At 36.9% G+C, this 13,869-nt stretch overlaps 1 long non-coding RNA gene across 1 annotated transcript; it reads right to left on the bottom strand.

Moving 5' to 3' along the window:
- Positions 1-2,585: 2,585 nt before the first annotated feature.
- On the bottom strand, positions 2,586-12,363 carry LOC105524369. The gene is made up of 4 exons (XR_001003748.1): positions 12,290-12,363; positions 10,291-10,367; positions 7,532-7,647; positions 2,586-6,616 (listed from the first exon to the last, which is right to left on the bottom strand). It is a non-coding gene; the product is annotated as an uncharacterized LOC105524369 (long non-coding RNA).
- Between the last annotated feature and the right edge of the window lie 1,506 nt (positions 12,364-13,869).

Consider the following 13,869-nt stretch of genomic DNA (forward strand, 5'->3'; position numbering starts at 1 on the left):
CGCTCATGAAACTGACAAACATGAAACATATATATATATTGTGTATATATACATATATACACATATACATATATACACATATATACAAATATATACATATATACATATATATGTGTATATATATTCCCAAGGGGCAGCAAGAGCTATAAATGCTGCTGCAAAGTAAGGAAATAATGTTCCAGGAACTGAAAAAAAAAATTAAGTACTGGATGATTAGGCTAGAGATTAGATCAGGTAACTCATGCCTGGTAAGTGCTTTAAAATCTAACCTTTAAACTCTAATATGCTCACCTTCAGAAAATCCTTAATGCACTATAGACAAGATACAAAAAAATAAAATGTTGACTATAATCAACTGGTATTCCCTGCTGGGATATAACAGGGGCTGGTCAGCTTAAGCTGGAGAGTATAAACAGAAAGTGACAGTGACTAGCTATGCAAGAAAGATTTATGCTTCCCATCCACCACACAGTTGTTTCTGAGAAGTGATTACCCAACCAAAGATTGTACCTCCCAGATGCCCCTTGCTTATCTACACAGGGGTGTGCAATTTGTTTTCACCCTTGGAATGCGAGTTGGTGGTGTGATACTCTGCGCAAAGCTAATTAAGCAAGTGGGCCTTCTCCACTCTTTTCCTCAACCCCAGACTGCCAACTTCAAGTGAAGTCTTGTCAATCCTGGGATGGCAGTCACAAGCTGGAAGACACCTGGGTCCTTCAGTCACACCATGTGGAAAGCTGCCTCAACACCCACATTGGTTCCTTGTAAAAACAAGAAATAAACTTTTGTTTTCTTTTGAGACGGAGTCTCACTCTGTAGCCCAGGCTGGAGTGCAGTGGCGCTATCTTGGCTCACTGCAAGCTCCGCTTCCTGGGTTCCGATTCAAGCAATTCTCCTGCCTCACCCTCCCCAGTAGCTGGGATTACAGGCACACGCCACCATGCCCAGCTAATTTTTGTATTTTTAGTAGAGACGGGATTTCACCAGGTTGGCTAGGCTAGTTTTGAACTCCTGACCTCGTGATCTGCCCCCAGACTCCCAAAGTGCTGGGTTTACACGCCCCCCACGCCCCCAGACTCCCAAAGTGCTGGGATTACAGGCGTGAGCCACCGTGCCCAGCCAAACTTTTTCTTATGCTACCAAAATTTTGATGTTACCTATCATAGCACTTGGTGTTATTTTAACTAACAGAGTGCTTACATCAGGCTTTCAAATGTCGCGATGAGAGCAAGAGTCAGGCAGCAATTAATCTCTCTCTTAATCTCAATTAAGTGTGATTCCCAGTTAGACTTTTAGTCATCCTTGGTTGTTGGTGCATGTGCAGAGAACAAGCAGCACTTAGAGATTCTTAAAGCAGCAGAGGCTGCAGTAGTTGGACAAGCCATGGACTTCTCAAATAAATTTGAGCGAGACCCACACAACCTTGAGCAGACTTCTAAGATGAAATTTGTTTCAGATTCCTCAGCGCATGTCAGAACCCACTTCCTCCCCACCCACATCTGTTAAGATTCCTTCCCACCCTTTGTACTCCCTCACCAGGGAGCTTGCAGCCATTCCAAGCCACTCACAAGCAAGCACAGGGCTTAGGAGCACAAACATGGTAGCTTTCAGAAGAAATGCACAGAGGCTTTTTCTACAGTATAGTACTGATCAGTCTGTTTACTTCTCAACTCTTAGGTGCCTAATTCCAACTATACTCAACAGATACACAAGTGGAATGTGTATAAATTATGCACATGGAAAGGGAATACTTCAAAGCTCCTTCAGGCTTGAGGTTTATTTGGATATAAAGGTACACTTATTAACGTTGTAAGTTTTCTTTTGGCCATGGCAACTCATTAATCAGGCAACAATCTACTGAACTCAGAATTCTTGCTAACACTTCACTGGGAGAGAGGGAAAAGGACAAGGCAGTATGAGGAAAAACGTTTAAAATGTGAAAGTTCTGGTATACACTTGCCCAGGTTGGGAGAAAACAAAGTAAAATGTAGTTGACCTCTTTGATCATTCCTGGTAACATACACTTAGGTTAAAAACCCTACCCTCTAAATGCAATGATTTTCTGTTGTTTTGAGGGAGTATTTGTTTTGATTGCCTGAATTCACTGGTAAATAAATGTTCCCTTAGTGAGCCAAACCAGCCAATGTGCCCAAGAAGCTGGGGGAGGATCAGCCAACACCCTGGCCTTTCAAAGAGTCAGCTATTTGTTTTAACCCATTTCTTCCTGAGCTATACTTTAAACATGCATCCTGAGATTTTTTTTTTTTTTTTTTTTGGGGGGGGGGGGGGGGGGGTCAGGTCTACAGTAGGGTTTTCTAGTGTTATTTTAAAGTAAAGCAATTTATGTATCAATCTTATCACTAGCCACTATCACTTGGCTCTCTCAGCAAAAGTCAGAAAGAACACAGGTCACAGCAACTAGATCAAGAGCAGCACTTACCTTTACTGAATTGTCCAGCTGAACTTGGTAAGGTCTAATCTCATTAGGAACTCAAGAATGAAAAAAGAAAAATAGCACTTACAGAGGAGGACAGTATTAATGACAAAGAATCCCCATGGTTTGGTCACATTAGAAACACAACGCCTTCATTCTTCATCAATATTTATTGGGTGCCTATTATGTGCAAGGCACTATGCTAGGCGCTGGGGAAGATACAAAGATAAACCTGACAGACTGCCCTCAAAGAGCTTACAGTCTAGTATAGGAGCATACAGTCTCTGGAGAAGATATTTTAAGTGTAGCTAACCTCCCCCATCCCACCCCCACCAAAAAAAGAAAAAACCTACTAGACTTGGTTTCTTCCATTTACTTTTAGTTTAGCAGCTTCACATAAAAAGCATAAATCTGAAAGTCTTTTAAAATGCATACTTCTACTCGTAAACAAAATTCATTTTCATTAGAAAAAATGCTGAATATTTATTGCAATTAAGAAAAATCTTCAGCTGGGCACAGTGGCTCACACCTGTTATCCTAGCACTTTGGGAGGCCAACACAGGTGGATCACTTGAGGTCAGGAGTTCGAGACCAGCCTGGCCAACAGAGCGAAATCCCGTCTCTACTGAAAATACAAAAGTTTTTCAGGCGTGGTGGCGGGTGCCTGTAATCCCAGCTACTCCGGAGGCTGAGGCAGGAGAATCGCTTGAACCTGGGGGGTGGAGGTTGCAGTGAGCCAAGATTGCGCCATTTCACTCTAGCCTGGGCATAACAGCAAACCTCCGTCTCGGAAAAAAAAAAAGGAAAAATCCTCAAACATATATTCAGTATTTTCATGAATTTTTTTATGAATGACTACATTGTGAAGTAAACAATTTCCCAAATTGCATCAAAAACATGCAATAACTTTTTGAAACATCTCTTTAAACTACTGAAAGTCATACATGTAAGGTACACAGGCTTCTCTCTGCTAAAAGCAAGGAAAGCTTTGAAATGAATATATGTTTGTTTGCTACCAATGTTCACAGCTTATGGTTCTTCCCCCATGAACCCACTTCATGTCAATACAAAGTATTATAAAATAATACCTCCACTGACATATACCCCAAAGATCCAAAGTTTTAGATCTCTAAGCTTCAGATAGAAAAAAAAAAATAGTGAAAAATGTTCATTATCCATTAATAGCTGGGTTTTAAGCTTATCATCTTAGAGAAAAAGCCCAGCTTTTCATCTCTAAGATGAAATCTTTCAAAAAGCCCATCTATCATCTCTAAGATGATAATCTTAAAGCCCAGCTATGAATTGGCTGACAAGACCCACCAAAGAACTATAAAATAATTTCAGGAAAGGAAACTCAAAACCCACTTTCCTGTACACCCTTAGGAATTTCTAAAGTCTTTGTTATTTTCCTTTCAGAATAAAGAAACCAAATGTAATCCATTAGGGGAATAAAAAAACACTGATACAGATGGTTGCCTAGTTAAACTGTTAGAGAAAGGGATATGTGAGCACATTTTTAAATTAATTCATTTCTAACCACAATTACTTTTAAATAAGAGTCTTGAAATCATTCTCTTTTCTCAGAATCATTTCTGGGCTCAGATATTTCTAATCATACTCAGTTTTGTATAAGCCTGAAGCTTTGTGTCTTTGCAGAACATTATGAGACTTCTCTAAAACACTGAGACTAAAGCAAATGAAACGGTTATCAAACTGAACACAAGTCAATTTTTTTAATGTAGAAACTGCACCCAAAAATGAGTTCCTGAGACTGAGGGTCCTTATTCCCATGTTGGAGCATTCTTGTTCTGAGCAATTTCCCTTAGTCAAGCCAACAGAAAACTTTCTCCGTGCTGTGCTAGTTGGGCATTTCTACTTCTCTTCCTCACCAAACTCCAAAAACAGTGGGCTTGTCAAACTGTAATTCAAGTAAATTTCAACACTAATCTCAACCAGACTAACAGATCCACTCATCACAGAAGTATAACGAACTGTTAAACTGGTACCAGGTCTGGTTAAGACTGCAGGCTTATTGAGAATACCTTCTTTCAAGAGGACACACCTGATTTTTAAGCTTTGACACCTGCACATTTTAAGTTTCCATGTCTAGTTTTGTACAAAGTAAATGAGGTTACATTTTCTGAGTGTAACATCTAACAGAAATAAAGTAGATCAATATGAGTTATGTGTTAGACTTTCACTCATTTTCCTGTCTTCATATTACTAACGTGCTTTTTTTGTTCAATCTCTTTGCTGAACAGATAAATTTTATAGACTTGTGTGGAGTAAAAGGATTGCCATTAAAGTTAACTAGTCCAACTCTTCACTTTACAGATAAAGAAACCAAGACCCTGAAAAGCTTAATGAAAAAGCTGAGAGCCAAGCAGTTTAGCATTCACGGTATCTTTGACCTTTCTGCTGATTTGAAAAACCCATACCCACAGGCTTTTGCATGAACTATACAACTCCACACAACAGATGTTAAAATTAATGTAATTAAATAGTGATGTATTTCACATAAGGTAAATATAACAAATGTTTATAATTTAAACTATTCTTAGAAAATATTAGCCCAATTCTTAGAAAATATTAGCCCTTTTTGGTTACTGCTAATAGTGTAACTACAGTGTTTGGTCTTGCTTTTCTAAGGGTAACTGATTTGCAGTTGCTACTTTGGGGATGCTTGTTTATCCACTGCAGAAAAAAAAAAAACATGTTAAATACAATCATGTATTCAATCATGTATTATGTACTGAATTTCTAAGTTATTTTTACAAACATGTAGATTTCCTTATGCTTTTAATACAAGTGAAATGAATTTATTCAGAGAATAAAATATTACCTTGACATAAGTTGTTGGCAGCTTGAAAATTAGTCACTTCCATATAAAACGGGAAACCTTTTCTAGAATAGAAAGGGTGTCCAGGGTGACAAAAATATCAGGAAGGTTTTAAGTGAAATTTGATTAGTCTGCAATCTGAGGTATAAGAGAAAGGATGAGCTCAGAGAATTAGAAGATCTGAGTTCACGTTTTAACTCTACTCCTTGCTCCCTAGGTAACCATGGAGCAATTCAATAAACTTCTGGGTTTCAGTTTCTTATCTGCAAAGAGCTAACACACTACTTACCTCATTAGATTATTGAGGATGACATAAAGTCTATGAGTGGTTTGTAAATGGAAAGCATACCACAGTTATTATCCCAATAATTATTAAAATGTAGACCTACAAAAAGTAGTAAATAATTCGCTTAGTGACAGTAGGCATGCTCCCTAGAAGAAACGTAACTCAGAGGGTAAACCATGCAAACATTTTAACTTTCAATGGCAACGCTAAAAAAAAGTACAAAGCTATAAAGGAACGTTTTTAGAGAAAGTAATGAAGACACACATTTGGTTTACCTAAAAGATTTTAAAATGAATTAGAATAATTTACAGCATATAAAGAGGTATTTAGTCTTTAAGTGGAGAAAGTTGCTAGTCACATGTAAGAAAAACAAGTACTATGGGCCTTCCTAAGACAAATGGAATAAAACTCCGTCACTTTTTCATAAACCAGACTTCTAACAAATAACCATATTAATTTGCCAGTAATCGAACATATCCTAAAAGAGATAAAAGAGAATGTCTACTTTTAAATCACATCCAACATGAACTTGCGTGAATGCAAAAGGCATAAAATACAGAGTTGTTACGACTCTACAGGCACCTGAAAGTTTTAACTACCCTTCATGCTCGCTTTATATTCCATAGAGAATAATGGAAATACAGGGAATACTTCAAATATGTATTTTTTACAAATCCATTTATGTAGTTCTTATTCTTGTAAGATAATACTCCACTGTGGCAGCCTTGTTTTTTTGTTTTGTTTGTAACATTAAGTAGCCCATTAACCTTTCCCTTCAAACAGGCCTTTTGATACTAGTTCTTACACCAAATAAAAAAACAAACAAAAAAAACCAAACCAACAATAAATGAAGATGCAAGGGAAGAGATTAATGAGATACAATTCATTAAGTATAAAAATATGTTGTTTCATATTCAGAATAATTTAATAACTCTTCGTTATTTCATATGTATCTGGAAATGGGACAGATACGTGTCCTGATCCTGTCACAAGAGGTAGAATTCCAGCATTTGGTACGACGTTCCAAGACAGGGTCAAAGTGACATTCCTGTTTCCCCTATAAAAAGATAAACACAAGTCATCAGAAACACTAGATCAAAAAAAATTTTTAAGTCAAACACTGAGATGTTAAATACTTTATTTATAACCATCTATTCCTAACAGAAATCCTAATATGCTAATCTGCAAAAAGAACTATTTTCTCATGTCACTTAAAATCCAAGGACAATGCTAGAAGACACCGTGACTACATCTACTGATGTCCCAGGATGACCCATAGAAACTCACAGCTGCAGTTAATAGAACTCTCAACCAAAAAGTTTAAATGATTCAAACAGGAAATGTAAAAAGAGACAAGCTAAGAATCAGAGCAATGATTTGAAGCCTAACTCTTGTCAATTACCTAGATGGACAAACCTTAACAAAATTCTCACGTTCTGAAATTTTCATTGCAAATACAGAGGTTTGGCTTGGTCAAAATAGCTTTCTTCTAAAATTATTTCCAACGTTTACCACTAGAGTCTAAGAGGTAAAAATAACCTGAGAGATCAGTCACTCTGAGTAAACTGAGCTTTAGAGAAGTCACGTTTGGAGAACCAATAGCACTTCTCTTAACTATCATCAACTCCTAGACCCAACACGCTGCTTCTAAGGTTTCCCGACTCACGCTCAGAAAGGAGCCCTTTAATTTGACAACCACAGCCCTACCACATCTGAACAAGCCCATATTCCTGGTACACTTAAGATAGAAGCTTTATTAGTTTGACTATGACATTTCACAAACTGTAAGAGAATTGCTTATCTTAGATCCCACTTTGCATTTCCACCCAATTTTTCAGTTCAGATATGCATAAATACTTCTCTCCCAATTTTTCTCCTTTTACTCTCAAGTATTTTTCTTTAAAATAAAAATACATCTTTCTCTCTTTTTCAACTCTTATTAAATGTAAAAAAATGACCAAGAATTGCTCACTTGAGACCATTTCCATCGTCAAAGAAAAAATATTTTGTTTTCATATCTTTCAGCAGCAGCTTCGGATTATCACCTCTCAGAACAATCTTGTCCCACAGGACAACTTGGTTCAGAGCCTATATTGAAATGAAAATTAATTAGATAACTCATCAGAAATACCATCTTATCACTTCAAATTAAAAGTATTAGTAAGCAACTAGTTTGACATGTTAATGAATTCAACTTTGAGGAGCTTGCTGGAATCTTAATGCATACAAATAATAGCAAAGAGACAGATACAAAAAGGAACAAACTTTTCTTGGAGAGAAGAATGATAATTCCCTGAGGGCATTCATTCCCTCTGCTACCTCAGCTGTATTACTCAGGGCCTTCACAACTTAATGCAAGGTTTTTGAACTATAAGATCTCCAAAAAGTGAGGTCTTTGGAGGAACAGATGAATTAAATTCCTAGAAGGGAAGTCTTCTGTTAAATCACTTTTCCCTGTAAAATTTCTAAGACCCTCCAGCTCACCAAGGCTGGAGTGCAATGGCACAATCTCAGCTCACTGTAACCTCCACCTCCCAGGTTCACGCGATTCTCCTGCCTCAGCCTCCCGAGTAGCTGGGATTACAGGCATGCACCACCACGCCCGGCTAATTTTTTGTATTTTTAGTAGAGACGGGGTTTCACCATGTTGGCCAGGCTGGTCTCAAACTCCTGACCTCAGGTGGTCCCCCTGCCTCAGCCTCCCAAAATGCTGGGATTACAGGTGTGAGCCACTGTGCCCGGCCTGAACTAGTTTTTTAAATCACAAATCATAATTCATAGTAAGTTTTATAATTAAAAGCTATTAATTATATCAAAACCTATTAAAACTATTAGTTTATGACTGAAAGTTATTAGCAAGGTGGCGGGTGCCTGAATCCCAGCTACTTGGGGGGCTGAGGCAGGGGAATCACTTGAACCCAGGAGGCGGAGGTTGCAGTGAGCCAAGATTATACTACCGTACTCCAGCCTGGGCAACAAGAGTGAAATTCCGTGTCAAAAACAAAACAAAACAAAACAAAACAAAACAGTTCAAGTGCTCAGATACTCAGATTAATGAATCCCATACAACCCCAAAACAAAGGCAAACCGTTCTCAATAGGTAGGGATATTAATTGTAGCTATATGGCTTAATAAGACTACCAAAACAGTTCGCACCATGTTTGTTTTTTAAAGAAAGGTATCTGGTACTAAGATGGATTTTAAAATAATCTCAGAAGGTTAAAAAATTATTAACAATCTGGTAGTAAGATGGATTTTAAAATAATCTCAGAAGGTTAAAAAATTATTAACAATCTGGTACTAAGATGGATTTTAAAATAATCTCAGAAGGTTAAAAAATTATTAACAATCTTGACAGCTTTTGATTATATATCTTCATAATGAGAATTATAATCACAGGTCTCAAATTCTGTTGATTCAAGTAAGTCACCATGCAGCTCTCTAACTGTAGCTGTGGAGAAAGAATATTTTAGCTTAAAGAGTAAACAACAGCCGGGCGCGGTAGCTCATGCCTGTAATCCCAGCACTTTGGAAGGACGAGGCATGCGGATGACCTGAGGTTAGGAGTTCAAGACCAGCCTGGCCAACATGGTGAAACCCTGTCTGTACTAAAATACAAAAATTAGCTGGGCATGGTGGCAGGCGCCTGTAATCCCAGCTACTTGGTAGGCTGAGGCAGGAGAACCCCTTGAATCCAGGAGGCGGAAGCTGCAGTGAGCTGAGATCAATGGCGCCACTGCACTCCAGCCTGGGCTACAAGAGCCGGACTTCGTCTCAAAAAAAAAAAAAAATGAGTAAACAGCTGAGTGGCAATACTACCGGCTACCCGCTCCATTTCCTAGTTGATAGTTCAGCAATATCTTTCTGATCGTACTATGGAAAGTGGTCTCTAATAGTTTTTGGATCACAAATCCTCAAAATATGTGTTATTATAAATTATGTAGGTAATACATATGCACTATTATTAGTTAATATCATTGACAGGGTCTCAGCCAACTTATCAGATCTATTTAGGTTGTCTTTGTGTTTTTTTATCCTTCAGTGTGACACAGCAGCTCAGAAGAAGAATACAAGTATGAGCTCCACCATTTTCCTACTGTTTACGTATGTATGGATTATTAGCATCATCTTCAATCTGTGATTTCTTTGCAGAAATCTTTTTAAGCCACTTTTCCATTTTGAAAGAATTAGCTAAAATTAGATAATAGAATCCACTTACGTATTGCATACACTGCAATATTTTGCAACATGCTGAAAACAAATGAATAAATGCTAGGTAACATGGTGAACTTCTTGACCTACAGAATTCCTCCTTTCCTCCAGAATACCTGCATACTGTAGAAGACATGTGCCCATTTATCTGACTTAAGGGCTGAATACGAGTATTAACATCAGTTCATATAGCAAGTATTAGTAAAGTGTAACTGTTTTTACTTTAAATTGATTAATATATTAATAGAAGCTTCTAACTGTTTTCCTTACATACATATATTTCTTTGCATGGACCCCATTCTGGAGACCCCAATGCTAGAGAGCTATATAGAACAAACAGAAAAACAAAAAGAGGCTCCCAAAAGAGCTAACGTTTTTATAACAGAGTTACCTCCACAGGCTTGTGATTTTTTGCTAGGTAACTCAGGTCAGGTATTTTAAATATATAAAATGTGTACTCTTTCATAAAGAATAAGGCTTTAAATAGCTATTAAAATACTTCTAATTAGATATACTTACATTATTTTTTGTTGAATATTCTGCTGATAAATAAAGAAACAACTGCTTAACATTCCAATCAAATATATTCTCTAGATGTAAGTAAATTAAGGAAAATATAAATTTATGAGCAGTATATCACTTTTAAATAGATCTTAATTATTCTTAGGTTATTTATCCATAACAGTAATACTGAAGTAGAAAAGAGAGAGGTGGTCCAGAAACGTAACATGCCACTAATTTAATAAAAATATGCACAAGATAAATACATTGTGAAATCCACCTTATTCCAAAACAAAAAAACCTCAGTATGAGATTACTGGCATCCTCCCGTACTCCTCCAAGGATTACCAGCTGAGATACTTTGACTAGTAAGAAAAGAACAAATCCAAAATTTGGTTTTCTGTAACATCAACTAAGTTTAAAAAAAAAAAAAAACAGGGGCACTTGATATTTCAAGCAAATACAATTCCACTGGTGCTCTAAAGTATAAACAATCACCACTATTTAAATTTAACAATATGCAAACATAAACAAGGCTCAATAATTAACCAAGTATAATAAATTGTACATGTCACTTTTGGTCACATGCAAGTAGACATTAAAATGTCTCTCAAAGATGCAAATGACACCAATGTGGCTCAATTCAGTTTCCCAACAAGGACAAGAACGTCACCAGAATTAACAAGACTGGTGCAATACCAAGAAATAAGCGGAGTTAATATTTGGATTTTTAAGTATTATGTTAATTGTTAACTCATTCTACTATATGAGATTCCACACTGTTAGTAACACATCTGTTGCATTCCATTATTAATTATGTGTAACCACTAAGAATCACTCCTTTAGAACTAAGTCTAGGACTGCTGTTTACAAGAACAGGTACAATTTCAAGTAGTAGCAGCAGCATTAAGAAAATCTGAAGAAACTACAAATAATGACATTGGTAATATATAAATACCATAGATACCAGGAAATTTCACTATACTTCTCTGGATACACAAAATTACTACTCTCACAGTAGACCTAAATTCCCCTGAGCAGATTTTTAAAAATCACACAGACTTAAAAATACACATGAAATTTAGCATAAGACTCTTCTCTAAAAGGTACCTACAGAACTAATTCTTAGCCTATTTCTAAATCCGACAATTGTTAAAACTTAAGCTCAAAGTAAATTTCATGGTCGTAGAAAGGCAAATTAGATAAATTCCCCAAGTATATGATCAGCTTTAACTGTTCAGACAGGTACTTTCACACAAGTTCAGACTGTTCAATCTCCACAACCATTTAAATCATGGGGTATTAAAAAGGCAGGTGAGATCAGGCTAGAATGGCAGAGAACACTGCCAAGACATTAACCTAAGACCCTAAAAAAGACTAGCCTGGCCAAAATGATCAGTTGTCAAAAGACAGAAATTCAATGTCAAGAGAAAACATTTAAATATCACCACCAAAGAACTCTTACAACTGTTAATCTTTTCTGACTTTTACAGAATTCCTTATAAAAAGAGTTATGACGGCAAAAAGCAACCAGTTTACCAATAATTTTGATATGACCCTTTCAAATCATAACAGACGTAATTCACTTTTAAACATATGCTTCTCTCTGCTATAATAAAATACGGATATATTATTTGAAATTGTACATGAAATATCTATAGGCAGGCTGAGCACTGGTAATACTTTTCCTTCTTATCCAAATGATCTAATTTTATTTTTTCTTTCTAAAAAACAGATTCAAACTTTCTTAGGTAGCTTTCAATTTAATGTTTCGATGAAGAATTTAAAGTATGTTCACACAATAAGAATTTAAAGTACGTTCACACAACTACTCATGAATCTATGAAGTTTTCTCAAAGCCTGATGGGGAGGTATTAACATTATTTTACTGATGAAAAAGGCACAGGAATTTCCAAGGTTTGGCTGATTCAATGAGATAGTCATCCAAATCATTAAACAACACATATCTCATTATAAAACTATAGAAAAAGTAATAAAATATTTTCTTAAAGGATATCAGCAGTTATATCAAATGTGATAAATCCCAGATCACTTCTTTCTCTAGGTCCAGTGAAATCTTCTACATTTTTTCTAGAAGTAAAGATAAAAGTTTTACCATCCAACAGAACATACAAAATTCACATAACTTCTTAAAGAGAAAGAATACAGGTGTGTGCACAGGTGAAACAGCAATCCCACAAAGAAACAAGCAAACACCAGAGAAACTTGTAAGCGTGAAAACAGGAGAAACATTCTAATCTAATATGAAAGTAAGTCTTCAGCTAATTGCGTGTAATTTAAGAGAATCCCTAACAAAACTCAGAGGGAGGTAAAAACTGCTAAAAAGAATAATAAATACTTGATGTAAAGCAACTGTGCATAATGCGTAGAAGAAACTACACACGAGTACAAGGTGATATGGAATACTAACGGCATATTAAGGGATGATACAGTAATCAACCCCCTATCCGAGCTTTCACTTTCCGGTTTCAATTATCCGCGGTCAACCCAGTGTGAAAATAGGTGAGTCCAGTAAAATAAGTTATTTTGAGAGAAAGGGAACGAGATCATATTCACGTAACTTTTATTAAGTATACTGTTACAGTTGTTCTATTATGTTATTGTTAATCCCTTACTGTGCCTAATTTGTAAGTTTTATCATAGGAAAAAACCAAGTATACATAGGATTTGGTGCTATCCGTGGTTTCAGGCATCCACTGGGGGTCTTGGAACGCATACCTACCCCATTAAGGGGATACTACTGTAACCAGCTGCTATTTACTGTTTACTACAGGTCAGACCCACTGATAATATTTTTCACATTTCAAATAATTCTCACAACCTACCAACTAGGTATTACTTCCATCTTAAAAGGAAATTAAGTCCCAGAATGGTAAGAAACTTGCCCAAGACAACAGCTAACATCTGTTCAGTGTTTAATATGCACCAAGCTCTTCTAACCTCACACGGCTGACAGTGCTGATTTCCACCCAGGTCTATTCGAACAATACCTAACATCAGTACAGTAATTAAAAAGAAAAAAGAGGTGGGGGAAAAGGCTGGCTATTTGATGACTGGCTTCTCGGCGATTCTGACAAACAAATAAACTAAGGTTAAAGAACTTGTTGGAAGATGGAATAGAGAAGGATATGAGAACAACAGGGGAAAAAATACGGCGATTAAAGACAAAAGTGCCAGAGAATAAAATCAAGGACTAAATAGACAATAGCGAAATGGCCCTGTCATTTCGAATTGCATTTTTTGGCGTTTTCGCAGATTTCTTCAAGTGGTTGGCCAAAAGAGAAAAAAGAAAAAGAAAAAAAAACCCAACGAAACAAAAATCCCGCCGTATCAGATGGCTAAGATGCTTAATTCTCTCAGTGCCCAATATCTCTGGCCAACTTCAAAGCAGCTGCAAGTATTTACTGCCTTCTGAAGATGCAAAGGCAACAACTCTAAAGAGAATGTCAAAAAGGGCAAACTCGGGTGATGAACGACACAAAGACAACCCCGTCCTGTGGCCTCCAGCGCCGGCGGGAAACCCCACGGAAGCCCGACCCAGAGCGTGGCGGCAGCGCCTGGCGGGCCTCGCGTGCG

This window comes from Colobus angolensis, unplaced genomic scaffold (assembly GCF_000951035.1).
Source record: "Colobus angolensis palliatus isolate OR3802 unplaced genomic scaffold, Cang.pa_1.0 Scaffold5, whole genome shotgun sequence".
Classification (NCBI taxonomy): domain Eukaryota; kingdom Metazoa; phylum Chordata; class Mammalia; order Primates; family Cercopithecidae; genus Colobus; species Colobus angolensis.